This window comes from Pinus tabuliformis, chromosome J, assembly GCF_031772625.1.
Source record: "Pinus tabuliformis cultivar Carrire ecotype Pingquan chromosome J, CPIR1, whole genome shotgun sequence".
Taxonomy (NCBI): Eukaryota; Viridiplantae; Streptophyta; class Pinopsida; order Pinales; family Pinaceae; genus Pinus; species Pinus tabuliformis.
Genome location: NC_142295.1, coordinates 1,191,250,714 through 1,191,259,332, shown reverse-complemented (window position 1 = coordinate 1,191,259,332; position 8,619 = coordinate 1,191,250,714). Strand labels below are relative to the sequence as shown.

Here is an 8,619-nt window from a genome sequence, read left to right as displayed (position 1 = left end):
TTTGATGGGGAAGACAAAAATATTTTTAGACGCTTAATATTAATATCTAAGGAGGTATCTCAACCTCTTTTTGTCCGCCTGCTCGCTATTCACTGGATACTCGGCTTGGAGAGTCTTTCTCTACAGAGGGAAAGAAAATCATTGCTCGTCTCTATGACATCTGGCTTATATCCATCAGTTTTTGATCCGCTTTCATTGAAGGCCATAAAACTAGATGCTCTTGCATATTGCGCAGTTGATTTTGATCCATCTCTGAGAGATACCCGCCATCATTCTGCCACTGGGCCCGATACATCAATCGCAATTGTTAATTTTTTATAATCAGGGGGACTTGGGGGACTTGGATCAAAGTAGTTTTATACCTCCTGATATATATGAATTAAGCGATTATCTGCATCAGTTTATACAGAAATCACCCCGAAAAATAGAGATGATCCGCATCAGAGGCCAAACATTTTGTTGAAGGCCTATCTCAGATCCAAAACAATTAACTGATGTCAAGAATTGCGAGGCATCCAATTGCAGTAGCAGACGCAGAAACTGCACGGCCCAGTGCCCTCATTTTCCTGGACAAAAGCATCTGTTAGTACCAAAACAAAAATCACTTGAAACTGCAGATTCCTACCGTTCTAACAGAGACTTTCGTCTATTCCTACGACATTTTATTCTCTGTTGTAGCCTCGACACTCTTGGGCGACACCTCTTCTTGCAAATCCACAGACTTATTTTGATTTTCAAGTCCTGAAGGTGTAGGGAAATCGTCCTTTGGAACTGCATCACTGACGTTTAGAATGTAATACCCGAGAGCTTGCACAACAAATCGAAAAGGTCATGCGCGCTCTCGGGGATTACTTGCAGGTTAAAGTTCATGCGTGCGTAGGTGGAACCAGTGTTCGCGATGATCAGTGGAGTTCATGTTGTTGTTGGAACCCCGGGCCGTGTGTTTGACATGTTACGCAGGCACTCTCTTCGCCCCGATTGCATCAAGATGTTTGTGCTGGATGAAGCCGATGAAATGCTTTCCAGGGGTTTCAAAGACCAGATCTATGATAAACGGACAAGATGACAGCTCGTGACCACACTGTCTCCGCTACTCATGGGGACATGGATCAAAACACCAGGGATGTCATTATGAGGGAATTTCGATCTGGATCCTCACGTGTACTGATTACAACTGATCTGCTGGCACGTGGTATTGATGTGCAACAAGTCTCACTAGTCATCAACTATGACCTTCCTACCCAGCCAGAAAACTATCTCCATCGAATTGGTCGTAGTGGCAGGTTTGGAAGGAAGGGTGTGGCAATTAACTTTGTTACAAGAGATGATGAGAGAATGCTACAAGACGTTCAGAGGTTCTACAATGTCGTTGTTGAGGAGCTTCCTTATCCCTTACGTGCCAATATTTAAGTTTTGTTTGGGTTTCTTTTTCTATTTTTAGTTTAATTTTGTTTTGTATTTATTGTAAAATATCTTATTTATTTATGTTTGGGATTTGTTTTGTATATATTTAGTTATAATTTATTAATCATGGATATGTTTTGATAACATTTGATTTGTATTAACATATATATATGATTGTATCAATATATTAATTATATTAATATATTAATATGGTTGTATTAGTTATGTTAATATATTAATATGATTATATTAATTATACTAATATATTAATATAATGATAATATATTATCTTTTGTTATCATTTTATATAAAAAATAATTATATAAAAAAAAGGGATTATATTAATATATTAATATAATTATAATATATTATCTTTTGTTATCATTTTACATAAAAAATAATTATAAAAAAAAAAAAAAAAAAAAAATTAACAATTGTTGTTTAGAAGTCAACATTGGCATGTGAAGGGTACTGGCAGAAAACAAAATTTTGGGAGCATGAAAATTGAGAGAATCAGGGGAATTACGAGAGCATGATGAAAAACTTTGGAGCCACGAAAATTGAGAGCATCATGAGAACAGGAAAAAAAAATTAAGAAAAAAAAAAAAAAAACAAATATTAAAAAAAAATATAAAAAATAAAAGAAAATAAAAAAAAAAAAATTCACAAAATTCACGCCGGTTTGAAATGGAACATTTGGAAGCATAATTTGAAAGAACATTTGGTGGATTATTTAAATGCTGACGAACTTGTTTAGAGTTGGCAAATCGATATTGTTGTATGCTTTTATAACGCACTAATCTGCAGGACACAACAAATCTATGATGCCAAACTTTTCGCCATGCACAAAAGTCAGCTGACACAAACAAGGAGTATTACTCTTCATGGTTATTTTCACAAATGGATTGATATTAATATCATGATTAAGTCAATTTTAACACTTTGTTTGCCCTTAATTTGTTTTATTTGGTATGAAATTTTTGCGTAAGAATCATGAAGAAACTGGCCATTTCTTCTAGAGCACACTTATGTTTTCTTTGTACCAAGTTTTTTACAGGTTACAGGATAATCAAGTGATCATAAGGAGATTACATTGTGTGCACAATTGGTCTTCCAACGACTAATTTCATGAAACATTATAAAGACAAATCCATGTCCAGAACCATTATTTTGCACTCCCACTTTGCAAAAGATTTTCCACCCATTGTCCATGTCCATAAAGCATGACCTTTCCATATCCATTTTTCACAGCAAGAGTTCTTATTCATACACCATGCATTTCCTTATTTTCATTTTCCATGTCATTACCATTCCCCTTCATTTCCGCCAATAAAACCCTGCTTGAGTCAAAGTCCTAGAGTCTAAGTATCATTGAAAGAACACCTAGAGGCTTGCATGCCTTAATGGCAAGTACTCTTGCCAATAAACAATGGGAGTACATTAATATCCCTTGTTCATTGGATCTTGTAGGTGACTCGACTACGACAAATTTATTCGTACCTACAAAGATGTGTTAGGCATCCTGACTCCCTTTGGAATCAATGGTGGGAGCTCTTGTGTTGGCTAGGGGCATTCATTAGCGGCCACTAAGTCAACAACTTCTTACTATGTTGGACATCGACACATTTAATCACATAGTAAGATTTGTGCCATCGAGCGTTGAAGACTTGAAGACCCATATTCTATAGCAGATGAAGACTTGAAGACCCAAGTTCTTTTCATTATTTCTCAGTTTGTCATCACTTGAGGACAAGTCAATCCATAAGGCTGGGAGGGAAATGTAACTTATATATTTTGTATACCTTCCAAGCCTTATAGATTTTCAGCCATATTTAGCAGACTCATCGGATTCATCATCCAGCAGCAGAGGATCCAGCAACAGATACAACTTTCAGCCATGTTCAGCAGACTCCTCAGATTCATCATCTAGTAGCAGAGGATTCAGCAGCTGATATGACAATACAGATCCATCTTTCATCCACAACTTGAAGAAGAAGCTTCAGAGCAGAATTGTGGCAATTGAACATGCATGATTCATCCACCATTTTCACAACCAAGTAAGGAGGACTATGAACGACATTTTTGCAGCCACACGTGCACAACTCTCATCCATTTTTGGAAGGGTAAGTTAAGGTATGATATTTTCTAACTTTTAACCATTAAATTCCTTGAAAAGTTAGAATAATAATTTTTGGAAAAACTTCACTTCCTTTTTCCTTGCTTTCCCCATTTCACATAATTGCCCAAATCATCCGTTTAAGGGGAAGGATACATCCACATTCATATATCACATTCTTAACCCCACTTACCTTCAAGCTATATTCACTATTACATGAGCATACAAATGGCTTTGTCAAAAGTATTTAAAAGTTAATTGGATGCCAACAAAATCATGGTTGTTACACAAGAACCAACCATGGTGCATTCCAACAAAATGCCAACGGAATCATGGTTGTTACACAAGAACCAACCATGATGCATTCCAACAAAAATACTCTGCAATAAAAATCACATTATCAATATGCAAAGATCATACATTGAATGCAACAAACAAAATATGGTTGAAACACAAGAACCAACCAAGTTGTAATTCATCAAAATAATGCTTTGCAAAAGTTATGTAAATGATATCAGGCAGAGTTTAAGCCAAAGCTCAAGTACCAAAAAGTAATGTAATAGATTGCATGAGGACATGCAATACCTTCAGTTTGGGGCAGATGTTGGGCCTCACAATGGTCCCTATTTTCACTCCATTATTCACCAATATCTTCACATTTTACCTTCATGTCACCTCCATTCCACCTCCACATCATTCCATTTACTTCATTATTGGGTTATAACTATGCTTTTCCAAAGTTTATTAATTCTTAACATTTTTAAGTGAATTTATGGCTAAACTTTAGAAACTAATATGCTTATACTTATACCTAACAATTAGAATGAGTTTGTTGACATGTGTAGGTACAAAGGAAGCTTCCAGGGCATCTTTATGTGGCCTTGAATGATCAAATTCGAATTTGATAAGATAAGCCTCATGGAAAAGATCATGGAGAAAATCATGGACCTCATGGAGGAGATCATGGAGGATAGGGTTATGTGTCTAGATGGTTGAGAAATGAATGGAACTAAAAGAGAGATTAGTGGATCATCATTATGAGTTTGTTATCTCATCCCATTGTATAAATAGGAGTACCTCTTCCATTCCAAGAGGAGGACTCTTAGAGCATGTATCCAAACTGATGATGGAAAAGAATAAAGCTTCATTTTACATATACTTTCATTATGTAGTTTTAGATATAAGTTTTACATATATTTCCATTATGTAGTTTTAGATTTAATTTTCTTTAATGTAGTATATGGAATAATTTGTCTTGTTCTTAAGAGAATTGAGCTCACTCTAAAAGGATGAGAGGAACATGTTATTTCATATTAGATTTTGTTTCATTTCATTGCTTAGATGTTTGAGGATTTGATTTGTTTATGATTGATTAATGAGTTTTAGATTAGAATCTTATCAGCATATGAGAGAACAACCAAGGGTCTAAGTTAGGCTCTCTCTCCATTTGATTTGTATGATAATTAAAATTCATTCTTTTGCTTTTATGTTTCAAGTATCATATGAGGAGATACCAAGAGTCTAAGTTAGGCTCTCTCTCCATTGATTTATATGGTAATTGAAATTCATTCTTTTGTGCTTTTATGTTTCAAGTCATTTCATTTCTTATGCTTATGAATGAATCTTAGTTTAGTTTGGATTAGTACATGAGAGGACAATAAAGAGACTAAGTTAGTCTTTCTCTCTCTTTGAATCTGAACAACAATTAAAGTTCATTCTCTTGTCTTCATTTCAAGTTTCTAGTTTTATGTAATCATTGATTTCTCTATGATACTGTAGGGAAGGACAACCAGGACCTCCTTAGTTAGGAGCCTCTTCCCTTGCATATTATATTGAATCGTAAATAATTTAGCTAGACATAGAGTTAGTTCCCTACTCCTGCATATATTTTGTTGGCATCATCACAAGCTTACGATTTTCCCTGGTCGATAATTTAATGCAGCAATTTAAGCCCAATAAATTGCCCAACACTTTGAATAAATATGTCTCCAATTATTCAGCACCATCTTCATATATTCTTTCTCTATTAGCCACCATGGATTGAACTTAAAATAAATTTCAATATTAGGGCCTTCCTTAATCATTTAAAATATGATCATGTTATGATTAAATTTCCCACCCATACCAATCCAATATTTCAACAAAAAAGGTATCCCCAACAAAGCCTCTGACACTAGAAAATGGTGAAGCCCTGTTTGTAATTCCTACCTTGGTTTTTGTAGAATTCCTCCATGTAGGGACCAGCTCTACAAGCTCTACATCTACCAACTTTTGGACTTCCAACAAATGTCTAAAAATACCCTCCATTTGATATTTTCTTGGAAGAATCCCAAACTTCCCTTAAGGATAAAGTAAAGTTCATATCTCATCGTATTAAAATATTATCACCTTCGATGACTTGAGAATCCATGACAAATTCACATAAGGAATATTTTGATCCCCATATGACTCATAAATATTAATAACCTTTAGAGTACAATATAATGAGCTCTACAATTCACCAATAAAGTAGATATAAGAGTTTTTGTAGAAACTTCTTACAAGGCTAGACTTCATGAGCCTGAAGCATCCAATGAGAAAGAATACCATCCATTAAACCACGTGTTCTCAAATTCTCTCACCTTTGAACATAAATTCATAATTTCCTAAATTGGAATTATATTTAGACAAATATCCTTGAAAAGCCTCTTGATAGCTTAAATTGTATTTGGAGCCACTACCCCTTTAACATTAAAATATAGACACTTCATGAGGGATTGATGCACCAAGTTAAAATTGCTTTAAGAGATCCACAAATTATATTTGTCTTCCCTCTTTGGATATCCATTACAACTTTCTATTGGAATTTAGACAAGTGATATTTCCTTCCAACTTAAGGATCCTATCCATGGTATTTTTCTAATCCTCCTGTCAAGGGCTCTCCTTATCCCAATCTAGAATTAGATCCTAAATAATTAAAATTCCTTTCAACACAATTAATTTTTATGGGGGAGGATTGGGGAGGGAGAAACTCATCCTTCATAATATTTCCACCACCAACATCAAAACCACATAAAAATTCATTCTATCCTAGGTTCTCAAACTCTTCCCTCACCTCATGAAAGGGAGAAGGATATCCGATGAGATAGAGGGGGAAAGAACCCTTAGGAAGAGGAGATTCCCTCTAAGCCTTTTAAAATGTATTAATATTTAACAATGGATCATATGAAAAAAACTTGAACTTTTGGAATAAGGGAAATATAATTTGAGGGAGGGAGATCATTCTTACTACATAATGTAGCATTAGGACTACGTGAAGGTGGCCCATTAAAACAACCTTTTCTATATAGCTCTTATCTTCCCTGAAAGAAATTTTCTCACCCTCAACCTCTTTTAACACATATATGAAGGTGGAGAACCTTGTGCTTCTCCCTCTAAGACACCAATCCACTTTTTAACCTATGCCTTATTTCCTCTACTAGCTATTAAAATCTTTCTACATGAATTAATGAAATTGCCAATCTTGTGACAGTTGAAATAATGAAATGGAAACCTACGATTATTAATATTTTAGAACCTAGAGTCCTATTCATATTTGATTTCAATTGCTTCTATCATACCCTCTCATAAATTTACTTCAACATGGACTCTCTCCCATCTCCTATCCTCCTTTGGATCCCATTTTTTCTCCAGACCTTAGAATATCCCTATTTTATTCCTTGGTACTTAAAAGTATTTACTTTAAAAACATCAAAGGTAAATCCAAAAAATTATCCTAAAACTTTTTCTTTGAAATGGGATTCCTAATAAAAATCAATAAACCATATTTGTAGGATAAGCCCTAAAGGACCCCAACACCTGTTTACAATTAGAATCTTATCAATGTCCTAGGAAAAGAAGAATATGAAACATAACCATCCCTAATTCTAGAAAAGTAAGGGACATACCTTATCCATGCCTCTTTCCACCATCTATCCCTTTAGAGAATATGAATGCATGAGTTTTCCACTAAAACACCACACCAACACTTTCTCTAATGCCTCTAGAACTTTATAACTATCCAAGTCTTTCCATACCACCACCATAACCTTTAATTTCTTGGCTCTAATTCCCTTAAGCTTCCCACCTATCATAGAGTTGGTTTGAACTCCCACTTCCTTCAAAGTCTTGTTTCTGATTGAGGATTTAAAGCTATCATAAGGTGACATTATGATGGGAATAAGGTTGAAATGTAGAGCTTGCTCATGGAATTTCTCCTTCATCAGAGGTCATAATATTTCACTATGTAATGGAAAAGATACATCCCCTGCCCTATATATACCTTAAACATTTTAATAATGTCACATCTAGTCATCATTTATGAAGTAAGGAACATAGCATAAAATCTAAATCAGGGTGAAAATTGTCCATCTGTTATGAGATATCAACATAAAAATCCACTAACTCCACCACTACTTCCATAATCACTAGAATAATTAACTTGACCTCCCTTCTAGCATTGAAATCTTAAATAGTTAAAGACTGGATTACTCAAAGGATTGATAGGTCCTCTAATCGAAGTCCATATAGCACCTAACAAGTTGCCTTCTCATTTATGGCAAGGATCCCAAGAAAGAACTCATTTAAATTCCAACTCACCCAACATGCTTAAACTCATCAAACCTCCAAATTCCATCATTCATGGTAGGATTCCTATGCCACAAGGATCCATACCCTTTCCAAAACCTTAATTACCAACATAACATTAGCCTTATATTAAATTATAAGAATTTCTAATATTTTAGGAAATTTATATAATATTTTCTTTGAACTTTATTAATAAACAATATTTAAATGAGTTATTAAAATTCTAAATTAGAGAGTCTAAATTGAATGAAAGGACCACATATTGAATCTTGATTTGAAATGGAAAAAATATATCTACAATGTCGAGTGAACAATATTCTCCTAATTATGGGATGAATATTCTGATTTACTTATAGTTAATTATTATGGTGTAAAATTTTAACTAAGTTATATGGAATTTTTAGACTTAAGTTCAATTGATGTGATAATATATTATTTATATTTTATTTAACATAGAGTTTATGTGGTAACATCCTCATTCAACATTGGAATTG

General features: G+C 34.2%; 1 pseudogene; it reads left to right on the top strand.

Moving 5' to 3' along the window:
- The first annotated feature begins 616 nt into the window (after positions 1 to 616).
- On the top strand, positions 617 to 1,325 carry LOC149231357 (eukaryotic initiation factor 4A-13 pseudogene; annotated as a pseudogene).
- The last annotated feature ends 7,294 nt before the right edge of the window (positions 1,326 to 8,619 follow it).